Source organism: Pogoniulus pusillus, chromosome 14 (assembly GCF_015220805.1).
Source record: "Pogoniulus pusillus isolate bPogPus1 chromosome 14, bPogPus1.pri, whole genome shotgun sequence".
Taxonomy (NCBI): Eukaryota; Metazoa; Chordata; class Aves; order Piciformes; family Lybiidae; genus Pogoniulus; species Pogoniulus pusillus.
The window spans coordinates 17,088,947-17,102,995 of NC_087277.1; the positions used below are offsets into that span (position 1 = coordinate 17,088,947).

Sequence of the window (14,049 nt, forward strand, 5' to 3'; positions counted from 1 at the left end):
TATGAAAGACTTCATCAAGCCCTGGAACAGATTGCCCAGCGAAATGAAGTCACCATCCCTGGAGGTATTTAAAAGACACGGAGCTTAGGGACACAGTTGAGTGGTGGATTCAGCAGTGTTAGGTTTACCGTTGGACTCAATGATCTTAAAGGTCTTTTCCAAACTAAGTGATTCTATGGTCAATTCCTAGAATGCTCTGTACTCTGGGATTTATTTGGCTCTGTATCTTTTTTATTACTTTTGTGAAACCTTGGGATTCAGGGGGAAATTTGGACACAAAATACTACCCCTTACAGCAGTATAAAGTAAGGTTCTGGTCTGAGAGGCACACAGCACACCTGACTCCAAATGAAATCTGTAAATGCTGCAGTTTCTCAGCTTCACATAGTACAGATGCCTGCCAGCCGAGAAGATCGTTTGAAAACTAGTAACAGAGCCGAGTAGTTGGTCTGGCTGCATCTCGCAATACAACTGGAGAACAGCTGTGTGGTAGCAAACCGTGATACAGTGGCCAGACGTCTGTTCCATTTCTTCCAGGATACGTTTGAACTGCCTGAGCTCCCTCTGCTGCTTTGTCAGGGCAAGAGACATAGTCTTCACCTACATGAGGGAATGAGTAACTCAAAGCCAAGAGCAGCTGCCATATGGCACAGATACACATTTGAACTAAGAAAACTCAGCTCTAAAAGTCTAGGCTGGATGTGAAACCATATTAATTCCAGGAAGGAGCAATTTGACCCGCCCCGCAGTTGCCGAATGAAATCAGTGCTTTCGTTGGTGTCCTGGCAAGTGCTGCGGTGGCTGAGGCTCCTGACACTGTGCAAACCCTTCAGACACAGTGCCTCAAGATGCGGTGTCTTCAGCATCACAGTGTTTCCAGGCCAATCAGAGCTGGAATTCAGATCTGACAGCAGTTCACCAAATCTCAGCTCTTTCAGACATAATATTTTTCACTGGCTGAGCTGGCATTTTTAAAAGTTGTGTCTGAACAGTGACTCCACTGTGTCTGGCCATGCTAAGCATCAGCAAGAGCACAACAGGCAGAAGTTACACATTTCTGGAAACGAGAGGCAGCTCCTTTGCCATCAGTGCTGTTACTGTTCCACAGGAACACAGATATCACTGTCCTGTCAGATGTATGGCCATTTGATGGGATAGCTTATTTCTGAGAGGGTAGTAATAGAGCCATCAGCAGAGAGTGAAAACAAGACCTGACAGCTCTTTTTCCTTGATGGAGTAATATCAATCCCCTATATATATTATAGGTACCGAAGCATTTATCTGCCTTCTGGTGTTTTAGCTTTTGGTGTTGCAGCTGTGTATGGTCTTGTTACTACATGAAGATTTCTCATGTTTTTGAGTTTTACATAAATTCCAGTTTGTAAGTATGTTGAGCAAGGGCTTCTGCTGGAAAACTGTGATTTGCTGTTTCTCCTCTCTCTCAATGACACTTTGCTTTTTTTTATTAAATGAAAGGGAAAACAAGCATTCCTAATCCACATGCCTTAGACTGTTCATTATTTGATTCATAGCATCTTATCCTTCCCAGATAAATGGCTCCAATCTTTATTTCAGATTTGCTAATCACTATAGCAATGTTGCTTGTCCCTGAACTCCTCAACCCTGTTACTATTGAAACTGTAACAAGCATTAAAAGCAGCTTTCTGATGACAGCAATCACATACATTGTGTAACTGAGTTATGTAACTCTCCATCCCACCCTTTATATAGCCTCCTGTATGTTTGCTTTTTGGATGCAGTCACACAGTGGATGCAGCTTTTAATTGACCTTTCTTCAGTAATAACTAAGGACTTTTCCTGAGTTAGTGCTTGTACTAATTTATCACGGCACAAAGGCACAGTGAACTATGACAGCTCACTGGTGTAAGTCCCAGCTGTGCATATGTATGCCACAAGAAGTCTTTGCACAGAGAAGAGCTACCTCAAAATCCCCAGAACACTCTCCCATGTAGCTAAGTCCTAATTTAAGGACATATTCCAGACTCCAGAGTCAGTCTGGGAAGAATCATGGAGATGTGTAAATGTATGAGCCATGAAGGTGCCATGGATTGTGGAACAGGAAGTACCCAAGGCTGGTATGACTGGGTAGCTAAATAAAGTGAAAGTGACACAAAGACCTTGAAACACACATCACAACATCAAACATTTCCCCCAAAGACAGATTGCTCAATTAAAAAGGAAAAAGGCCCATTTCTAGGTAGAATGAGCTGTAAATCTCTGTAAGAATAGAGAGAGCAACATTCTTCTCAAGTTACCTTGAAGGGCAATAAATCTGCAGGTAATTCTCAGAGCGACCGCTCAGCATGATGACAGACGAAGGTCTGCAGGGCTCTTCTGCTTGAAGCACAGAGATGTAGCTTGGGGAAGTGCACACCAAGTCAGACTACTGAGATTGTTTTTAGGTATAGCACGTGACAGGCTGCTGCAGGTGGGATCTGTGTACTGAAGATGCAGGTGATGACAAATATATGTGGTCGATCTGTCCCAGAAGACTGCTTCTGAGAAAATTTACAGACTGGAGGTTTCCACTGAAACAGCTCTGCTGAGACCCAGCAGAGCTTTGACAGGCATTGTAGCTGCTCTCACAGTGTGTTTAATTATATGACATCATTTAAATGGCTGAGGAGGTGCAGCTGGAGGGGGAAATCACTGAATCTCAGACAGATGAGCTGCTGCAGTTTCTTTGGGATCTGCTCACGTCTGAGATTTTGCTAGTAATGTTGCTAAACATGCCCAGGACTGTCTGTTACCATGGTCCTTCGTGCTGCCCTCAGACCGAGAGTAGGACAATCCTTTCTCCCTGCTGCATTTGGGAACCTGTGTGGAAATCATTCCTCTTCAAGGGTGTGAATGGTGGGGTTACTCCTTACAGTGCTCTCAATCAGTGATGGTCCCTGTAGCTGAGGAAACTCGCTACCACTTCTGAGTCCAGAGGTGATGCCAAAGAGGGAGGAGAGAAACAGTTTTAGGACTTATGTGATATCTATCACCTTGCTTATTGAGAAGCCTTGAATACAACAGCATTTCCTTTACCAGATGCAGTAATCCTGTCCCAGCCTATATCTCCAACACAATCAGCTCCTAAAATAGCCTGTTCTGCACAGAAGGAGGAGATCTCATTTTCAAAGCATTTCCTCTGCTGGTAATCTCTCAGTTTTACTCATGGTGTTGCTACCCAGTACTGCTGCAGTGAATGGGCACCAACACCCATGCAGAGGGAAGAAGGAAAGGGACGTGAGGAGATGAAAAAAATTGTCCCCTGCCACAGTGCAGGTAGCAAGGAGAGGCTGCACACCAAAAAGCCATCACATAAAAGGCTGCCTGGAAAAGAATGGCAGGTGGGGGCAAGTGGTCTGGCAGGTAGCTTGGCATGGCCTACAGAAGGTGCTACTCATTGTGTGTCAGTCCACAACTAGAAGCACCAAGTGCTGAGTCTTCCAGTGCCTGGCCAAAAACCCTGTGAGAAGTGACACAGGGTGTTGCCAGCAGGGAAGTCTTCATGGCAGGCAGAAGGAAACAAATCTGCAAAACAGGAATGAGCCTCTATGCTTAGGGCAACAACTCAGATAGGAGACTTCCATGCTCAGCCATATCTGAAGGAAGGGCATCTCTCAGGTATTGTCCTGTTCCAATGTCTTTTCAGGACTACAGAATCACAGAATTAACCAGGTTGGAAAAAAACTTCTATGATCGAGTTCAACCTATCACCTAACACCTTCTAATTAAACCATGGCACTAAATGCCTCATCCAGCCTCCTCTTAAACACCTCCAGGGATGGTGACTCAACCACATCCCCAGGCAGCCCATTCCAACAGGCAATCACTCTTTCCATGAAGAACTTATCCCTAATGTCCAGCCTAAATCTGCCCTGGCACAGCTTGTGACTATGTCCTCTTATTCTGCCAGAAAAAGACACCAACTCCCACCTGGCTACTACCTCCTTTCAAGTAGCTATAGAGAGCAATAAGGTCTCCCCTGAGCCTCCTCTTCTCCAGGCTGAATACCCCCCTTAAGTCTCTCCTCATAAGGCTGTGCTTCAGTCTTCTCACCAGCTTTGTTGCCCTTCTCTGGACATGTTCAAGCACCTCAACACCTTTTTTTAAATTAAGGGGCCCAGAAATGGACACAGTACTCAAGGTGTGGCTTAACCAGCGCTGAGTACAGGGCCAGAATGACTTCCCTGGTCCTGCTAGCCACACTATTCCTGATACAGGCCAGAATGCCATTTGCCTTGTTGGCCACCTGGGCACACTGCTGGCTCATGTTCAGTCACCTGTTGACCAATACCCCCCGGTACCTCTCTGCCTGGCTGCTCTCCAGCCACTTTGTCCCCAGCCTGTACCACTGCGTGAGGTTGTCATGGCCAAAGTGGCACTTGGACTTGGTAGAACTCATGGTGTTGGACTGCGCCCATCAGTCCAGCCTGTCCAAGTTCCTCTGCAGAGCCCTCCTACCCTGTAACAGATTGACACACGCTCCCAACTTGGTGTCATCTGCAAACTTACTGATGGTGGACTCAATCCCTTGTAGCTCAAATCCTTACTTTCAGTCTTCATACTCAGACCCTTTGGTCCAGTCATTCATCCTTGGCCAGCCCATTTCCCTTACCTCATATTTTCAATCTATTTTCACCATAAGGTTTAAGCAACTTAAAGCTATTACAGACATTGGTTGCCACCTCTCAAATATGTAAAACTTTATACATGTATACCTGTAGGTTCTCCTGTGTATGACCACAGAGTTTCTGATTTCAGCCCTGAATTTTGGGAGCACTGCAACCAAAATTAACATTCATTTCTAAATTAATATTAATGTTCTTTCTCTGTGGTGAATTATCTTCAAAGAACTGATTTGAGCACTGTCTGTTTCCTTCACTCTCAGATCCATCCCTTGCTCTCTTCCTGATTAATGTGTTGATACGAAGCCTAAAGTATATGGCCAAACTTTCATTTATCTGTCCTTCAAACTAGTTGTTTCTTCATGGGTATTATAATGAAAATCTGATGGCATTTTGTGTTGTTGGGACATTACTGCTAAGTATTGCCTCTGTACACCATAACACCAAAGAACATGCCATCTTCTGAGTCTGAACTTCTGTGTCCTGGCATATCAGGAATTCACTTCCTCCACTGCAATCCACCTGCACCACATGTGATAGACACTAATGAATTATTCATAGAGAAGGCAACATGAATCTTTTGAGTATGCCTTTTCTCTCACTTCCTCTGCTAGAACAATAATTTTAAATATTTTGATAAAATCCATCTTTATTTCTTTTTTTTTTCCCAGCAGAAATTGCTCTGTAGTAAAGCAGGTATTTAAACTGAAGCAAGGTTTTGCCAGGCTGTTTAAATGCAGTCCATATGTCAGAGAACAAACTTCTGCCTTTTCTGAAAAGAAAATTAAGCCACCACCTTTTTTGTCTTTCAGAAGCCCACTCTGGACAACATATAGAAATGGTCTAATTACTGGTGCTGAACATAACTCAGCAAAATCCTTCCTTGGCAGAATATCACAGCTGGACCATGAACCAAAGGCCCTACAATGTCCTTATTGTAGTCAGATCCTTGCCTATTGCACACGTGCTGCTGTCTCGGCAAGGCTGATACAGCTGCCTAGCACCCCTTGCTCTATCTCTGTTTAAAACCTGAGAGGTGCCTCAGCAGTGAGGTAGCAGCGGCTGATAGTGCCGAAGCAGGATGAGGAACTGCCTAGGAAGTAGTGGGACTTTCACATCACACCAGAGCCATCTGTATAGTAGGGGAAATCCCACCAGGGATGAGGAGGTGATTTCCTTCCTGGAAAAATATCCTGCTCCAGATGGAGTACGCAGTACGGGTGGTGAAAGGTGGACACGTCTGGCACTTGTGTGTGTCTTTTTGACCTTATCTGCATTTAGGCTCACAAGGTCTCTCCATAACCTGCAAAAGGGACGTTTCCCTTTGGATTTCCTTCTCTATTGTACCTCTGAAGGCAAGAGCTTCACAGCAAGAATTTGCTGCACACCCTACACAGCAAGAAAACATTTGTACTGATACAAAAATAGGCTGATGCAAAAAGAACATACTGGGAGATTCTGGGAGCTTCCTTATTTTAAAGGTAGATTTGGGATTGAATTGAATTTTACAGAAGATAAGTGATTAGTGCAGAGATCATGGGAAGCAACAGGAGTGTGATGCAATCAAGAGCTCCTGCTTGAAGGGAACATCCAGGAACTGTGGCTCTCAAAATGTAAATAGGAAACAGTCACAAAATCTTATCTGTATTTTGCAGCTAATGAAAACAGTACTCTTTCCTAGGAGACAAGTCTGTCCTGTAATTGTAATGCCTTCTTAGGTTTTCCTTAGCTGTGAATAATGTGTACTGCCAGGTGTTCCTTTTTTGAAGTTCAAAAGCATAGCTGAAGTGCTACAAGCTCTAGTCAGAATGTTTAAGTTACTGAGTACCCACTGAAACCACCCCTCAAAGCCTGTCAAGTGAAGGGATGGCACTCAGATACCTTTGTGATCTGCTGAGTGATGAGTACAAGCAACCTCTGCTCCCAAGGGAGCCTGGAAGTCATTCCTTCTGGGTGAATTGCTCTGTTGTGCTGACTCCTTGCACTATTTGAGCTGTACACTTTGACTATAAAGCACAAAACATTTCAAAGCTAGACCTCAGAAGCAGTTTTACCAGTGGGCACGAAGTGGCCTTCCCCTCTCTGGATCTCACAGTGCTGCTTAGTGTACATTCAGTTTGGAAACTCACTGAAACACATACTCAAACACATTCAGTACATGCTCACACCATATACTGAATGTGGGCCTGCTGATTACACTGTAAAACCTCTGTTCCCAGACTATGCTGTCCTTTAGCCAAGGGCTGAAGACTTTAGGAGACCCTGGAGTCAGAAACTGGTAGGGTGGGCTGGGCTAGCATTAGGCTGGTTCTAATTGCTGTTCAGCTGCTACTTCCTCTAGTTGAACCGAACTCTGAGCTCAGCTCTGCTCAGTGATCCAAGAGACAGAAATGAGAGGGCTGGGACTCACAAGCAGCTCACCCTGTCTGGCAGGCTTAATATACAGGGTGGACATACCTCATGGGGCCTATGACAGATGGAATAACATGGCATACTGAGTTCATGAGAGCAATTCAGGCCACCTGCTACCCACGACTGCCAGGCTGGGTAGGGGGGGCAATCTCTGCCAAGTCTGGGTAGGAGATCTCTGAACTGTTGTTAGAAGTCATTTAAGATGCTGTAGTAATGTTGTAAAATGTTTGCATCCTGCCTTCTGCATTTAATCTGGGACAGAGATGGTTGTTTCCACCTGTGTGCTGGCAAAAGCCAAAAGGAGCTCAGTTTGTTACTTCAATAAAACTAAGAAAAGTTTTGACTGCCATTTAATGTTGTGTGTTCCTATATGCAAGGACAAGCAAGGATTTGAACACAGGCCAGAAATGAGTTTACACATGACTTACACTTAACATTAGGCATATGAGTTGCTGCCTACAAGGCAGGTGTTGTTTGCACATAACTGTGTATTGTCCATGCAGCTGAGCATAAACAAATGATTGTACATTTGTTTGCAAACATTAACCCTATGTGTGTATGTGTGATCAGACTGGACAGAATTTGATTGAGGAAAGTGGCAAAGATCAGGTTTTTTTTGTATTAAGCTCTTTGTATTTTGAAGCCTGCTTGCTAAAACAGACTGTGGATAGACAGATTCCAGTCTTTCTGCAGCTGATCTAACATGCTTTTCTAAAGAGATCTGAGCTTTGAAATGGCAAACACCACTGGAGTGCAAAATCCCCCAAAAGAGGCATTTCAAGCATTGCAAGAAGTATTTTGAAACCAATCAAGCACACAAAGGCATCAGGTCTTCAGACACACTTAAAGGAAAAAAAAACACCTCATTGCAATTTGCAATCCTAGCCAAGCCATCTTTCCCCCTTTTGCAGACACTTGTGGAATCCAGAGCTTTATGAAAACAGGAGTCATTAATGAGATGTGCCCTTTAGTTGAAGTGATTTCCTGAGACGCAGAAATTACAGCTACAAACTCCTCTGGAATCAGAAAGGCCTACAACCCTCTCTACAAATTCTGACAAAAGTTTTTTGTGACATTCACTGGACCCACTTCCCCTCCCTCCAGCTCTCTCAGTCCTGTGCTTTGTGTGATGGGATCACACGGGGGCAGTAAGGAAATCCAGACTGGAGGTAGGTACCTTTTCATGACTTGGGCCTATAATGGAAGTTGTGTCTCAGCTCAGGCTGGGACATGTCCAGCATTTCTGCGAGTCTTGGAAGCCTGTCAATCCCGAACGCAAGGATGGTCGAGGTGCAGGTGTTCGCAGCATCTGGCAGCCTAGATGCCGTAAGATCGTACCTATTCCCTTGACCTAAATGCTACAATTTGCCTGGCCCGTTATAGGCGGGAGATGGTCTGAATGCGGCTCCTAGTGGTTAAAAGCAGCCATAACATGTTTCAGATGAGCTTTCCTAGAGGTTTGAAGCTCTTGGAAAACTTGATGAGTAATTCTTCCCTTTCCCCAGAACTACCCATTGTAATCTTCCTTCCTCTTTTTGAATTCGACTTTTCATCCTTGCTAGAATGCTTGGATTTCCTCTGTAATGAGTACTATGACAACTGTGAGAGAAAGAAAGATGCAAACAGAAAGATGGATACTCCTTTGATTCCTGCCCATCACAGGATATTTTAAGCAAGTAATTTTCCTTTTCCTATCTGTCTCCCCATTTGTTTAATATTGTGCATGTTGGAATTTCAGTCACAGAAAGTGGTCTCCTTATGACTGAAGCCATACAAATCTGAAAAAGTAATCCTGCCCCAAATTGCTTTTGAGGTTCAAGACAAGAAACAACAGATGGATACAGTCATGGAGGGGAATTTAAGGCAACAGTGGAGCAATACTCATCAGTGTGACAGGCAGCCAGCACAGGGTATGAGCTGTTGCTAATGCTTCTGTACTGTGAGTAAAAAAATATTGACAGATTTGAGACAAGCTAATGAGAGAGCTCTGTAAATATTTTTGTAAGCCCAGAGCATAAGAGAAGGCATGAAATTGACTGTTTGAACATCTAACAGTTACTAATTTCTGTTGCAAGTATGAATACATAATGGAGGTTATGAAGGTTAATTCATGAGCATGTCTAAGTGTGTTTAAATACCATTGAAGAGCAGGGTATTGTTAAATTTAAAAAGTACTAGAATCATTTTAGAGAAAGACAGAATGATTTTACACAGGCCATGAGTGAAGAAGTTAGGAGTCGCTAAGCCATAACTTTCTGATACGAGCAGAGGAGGTCATTAAGATGAAAACTGCTGAAGGGATTTTTCAGCAATTGCTGACTCTGCCATATTGGACTGGGTTGTATTTTCATTTGCAGTGGCTAAAATACTGGTTGTCACTGCACTGACTTCAGTACTTGTGTGTGTGTAGATTTCAGGAAGTAAAAGACGTTTCACTGGGAGCAAGAGAACTAAAATACACAGCAAGACTTCCAGCCAGCATATTACTGTCAAAGCAGTTAGCCTATTTCAGCACAAGTGACCTAGCTGTAAGTGTCACGTCTAATCCCAGCATTTGTCTTAAGCATGTCTTGGTGGCATACAAATTTTGATTTTTAGACTATTATTTGGAACAGAAAATAACTTGTGAAAGACTCCAACTCAGAGTCAGTTCCTGATACAGCCCACTGCCCCTGAACACTCTTGGTCTGCTGTCTGCAGTAAAGACAACTGGGAGGACCACTGTAAGCAAGACTTTGTATGAAGTTACAGTTATTTGTGAGATGCAACAGAGGCTAAAAATGCATTTCCCAAAAAAACAGATCCTTTGGTGTGCTATCCTTTGGAAATACTGCAAATTTTTATTTTTTTTAAACTGACAAGATTTGCTCTGCCCTGGTTTTAAGAGTGAAATTTGAGGTTGTCAAACTTGGTATTTTTCAAGATCGCCTTAGAAAGATCTTTCTAATGTGGTCTGTGCAAGACAGTTCACGCTCAAGCAAATGTGACCTCTCTGCACCCTACTCCTGCCTAGACAAAAGCAGTTGCCTGCAGCTGTGTCCATCTTGCCCTTGAAGGATTTTTAAAATGCCATTTGATATGCTGAACATATTTGAATGAGTGTTTGCTGTCATAACCTCCTTGCCTTCTATTCAAGACCTTCAGAGCAGAAGTTCCAGAGGAGACCAGCATTTTTTCCTCTCACAAAATTGTCAGGGTTGGAAGGGGTCTGAAAAATTACCCAGTTCCAACCCCCATGACATGCATGGGCAGGGACATCTCACACTACATCAGGTTGCTCAGAGCTCCAGCCTGGGATGGGGCTTCCACCACCTCCCTGGGCAACCTGTTTCAGTGTCTCACCACTCCCATGGTGAAGAACTTGTTCTTAACGTCCAATATGAATCTTCCTGCTCCCTTCCACCTAGTCCTATCACTAACATCCTAATTGTCCTTCACCAGTTTTCTTGCAGGCTCACTTAAGATAGTGGAAGGCCACAGTAAGGTCTCCTCAGAGCCCTCTCTTTCCCTTATAGGTCTGATCACCCTATACCAAAAAGGAAGTTTATGACATGGCAAGTATTTCCTTGTTCTTGGAGAGACATGGTGGGTTAGATTTGTGTAGACATCATAGGGAAAATTTAGCAAGTCTTATGATGTAGTTTCAGGTTAGCTTAGCCATAAGCTCAACCTCTAGCTGTAGGGGCATGTCATTAAATATTTCAACCCTCTGTGAAATCCGAACCAGGATTGCTGAGTCTCAGTGAAAATCAAAGTTTTTCCCAGAGAATCTGCAACTAGGTTTACTAAGAGTTAAGTGGTAGTGGAGAAAAGGAGCAGGGGTTTTCTCAGGTGGAAGACACCTCACACTAAAAAGGAAGATAAAAGGAGTGCCTTGTGGTGGGGGAAACCCTGATCTCAGTTGTAGGAAACAGCTCACTCCAAGTAAATGTGTCTCTTTGGGGAAGACAGGGCTTTGACTTCAGTGTGTAGATTCTGACAAGGAACAAACAGTAATAACTTTTTCTACTGTTATCAGCTGTACTAGGGAAGGGAAGCCCACAGTTCACCAGCATTTTATCTGGCTTCTGCTTTTCAGAGAATGTTTTTCAAATAAATTTTCCCCCCAAACTTCCTCACAGATGTCTTTGGCTGCCAAGAAGCCATGACAGCAATACACCCTCAGTTTATGTATACACAACCACAGTCAGGAGACAGCATACCTGAAAAATTCTATTAGGCTATTTCAAGCTCAACATATAAAAACAGTCAAAATAAGTAGCTACTTCTGAAATTCCTTGCCTCCACTTAGGATGCACTTACAGAGAAAGAACGAAAGAAGAAAGTATGCTCTTCATTTGTGTTAAGTCAAATGGGGTTTTGACAGAGGGGAGGGGATCTGGTTTATCCTCATTTCCCTTTCAATTATTTATTTACTTCTAACCCAGCTTAGAAACCTCAGTTGCCATAATTCCTGACAGTTTTAGTTCCAGCTGCCCAACCCAAGATAAGAACACATGTTTTTTACCCCCAGAAATATTTTCAGTTGCCTTATTTGTTAAATGGTTGCTTCTTATTCCTTCACGGGTATGTCTGTGAATTAATGCTTGCACAGAGCTTGAAATAAATCCCAGTATACTAAATTTGAAGATTAGAAGTTGCATAAAACAGAACAGAGGTAACCACCTCTTCTTACCTGCTATGTTCACAAGTCTGTTTGCTTTGAACAGATGGAACCAAGTAAATAAGCTGGTTAAAAATAAATCCTGTGGAGCTACTGTACCTGCTTTTGCTGCATAGAAAGTGAAACAAAGAAGCAGACAGCTCAGGCATGCTATGGCATGATGGCAACCAATGCTGCCTGACAGAGATTTTCCCCATGTTCTGGTTGATTTTTTGGAAGCTGGACTAGCTGACCTTTAAAGGTCCCTTCCATCCCAAAGCACTCTATGATTCTGTGATCTTACAGACGTGAGTTATGGTGAAAAGAGGTGCAGATACAAGTATTTTATTTATAAACCAGAGAAACCAAACACCAGCATTACTGTGCATCATATGGGAAACGCTGTCTGTACTACTCGGCATGAAAGGGCTGGCAGAGAAGGCAAGTCCAGCTTGTTATTTTTTCGGTCACCTGAACCTTGTACTAATCTTTCAGGTAGTCTCACTTGCTGGTTTTAGTAACTTGTTGTTAGCAGTTGAAAACAGGTTAAAAAACCCTGTATAATTGTCATACTTTGAGGTTTCCCCTCAGAAACTAGAGAGACCACTCCAGGGGACGGATCAGGGCATCACAGGATATTGCAACATTGTTATTCTGTTCCATTCCCTGGTATCACAGCTCATAAAGGCAGTGCCTGGCTGATACCGCTCTTTCCCTTCTTCTCTCCCTCCCTGCACACCTCTCTTGGGGAAGAGCATGCATTATCTCAGAGTTTGTGGGGGTCATGGCTACTAGCTGGCAGGGAATTCTGAGCTGTGCAACGCAGCCTAGTGAGACATTGTAGGCTTCAGATGGAGATGGAGGGGGGAGAAACTATGACCTACTCTTAGGCCTACCAGGGGTCGAATGGCTGGAAGATACTACATGATTTAGTTTGATAGACTTGGCTTTGCTTGTGGATGTATCCACCATACCCAATTGCCTTTTGCATATATGTACTAATAGAATCTCTTTAAACTTCCAATCAGTGTGCAGTATTTCCATTCTTACTGTCCAAAAGGGGTAAGAATCACCTCTGTCATCCAGTCATGGGTAGCTTGTGGCCTTGAATGACAACATTAATCTAGCATTTTCTTCAGCATTCCAAAGACAGTCTCAGTATTGAATGCACAAATGGCATCAAACATGGGCTTTTTTCTCTCCTCAGTTTTAAGTGGACGTAAATGTGCAAATATGCTTTTTGAGAAACTTGTAACTTCCTACACATATCTATTAGTTATTCTTCTATCTCTGTACTCTTATTAGAACAATTAAGCTGAGGTTTATCATACAGGCATTAGGTACCAGCTGAAGTACCAAAGCAGAAACCCACTCTAAGCTTCTTGTGTTCTTGGTAATGTCTTTATATCATTGCCAATTTGAATCCTGGTCTAAGTTGCTCCATAGCTGTTAGGTGAAAGAGGTACACTTTCAAAACTAACTGTTCATCTTTATATACTGCTGTACAGAAGCAACATCTACAGGCCTGAAGCATGATAGAGTGGAGGGAAAAGACTTGCTTTGGTCTGCTAACACAAAAAGTTAGTGAAAGCAATGCTCAGAAATTCAGATGCTTGTGGGACATCCCTAACTATCACCAGGTTTGGCGGAGATGTTACTTGTGTATGGTCTCAGAAGACATGGAAATTCTGGCTACAGAGCTACAGTTATGTTCTCATGCCACACCACTACTAGTCAAAATCAGACCTTTCCACCTTTGTTTACAGTTTCATGGTCTCATCTAGGATGTTTGCACACACTTATGAAGACAGGTTCCGTCCAGTAGAGCCTCACATGTCTAAAGTGTTACAAATGGCTGTTGTATCTGTCATATTAGCTATATCAGTAGTAATACAGCATTTCTCTTCCCCAGGAAAGCTCATGTTTCCAGCCAAGCATTTTTACCAACTCACCTCCTGTTTTTAATCATCCTTTATGTGCAGCCAGTGCAAGCAGGGTTGGCTAAATTTGATATTATGAATCTGATGTGACATTCTTCATCTGGCATTGCTGATTTCTTAGCTGTCATCTGGGCCTGTAGCTCTGACCTGCAGCTGCCAATTTTTCAGAGCTTTCCTATACTTTGATCTGCAGGTGCTCAGTGTTGAAACATTCTCAGCAGCTTTTAATCAACACATGCAAAATAAATGCTACAGAGTACTCACCAGTAGAAGTGTGCAGCCTTTTCCCGAGCTTGTACTTCCCTTATTCCTTCTCTCCTTGGTGCTACCAGAAGTTGGGAATTTTTTTTTTCTCCTTCTGGAAAAAAAGTGGACACTTGTGAGAGGAGAGGATGAAAACTTACAAAAGAAAATA

At 43.2% G+C, this 14,049-nt stretch overlaps 1 long non-coding RNA gene across 1 annotated transcript; it reads right to left on the minus strand.

The window, feature by feature from the left end:
- Positions 1–305: 305 nt before the first annotated feature.
- LOC135181060 (uncharacterized) lies at positions 306–13,988 on the minus strand. The gene is made up of 2 exons (XR_010304694.1): positions 13,899–13,988; positions 306–600 (listed from the first exon to the last, which is right to left on the minus strand). It is a non-coding gene; the product is annotated as an uncharacterized LOC135181060 (long non-coding RNA).
- Positions 13,989–14,049: the final 61 nt, after the last annotated feature.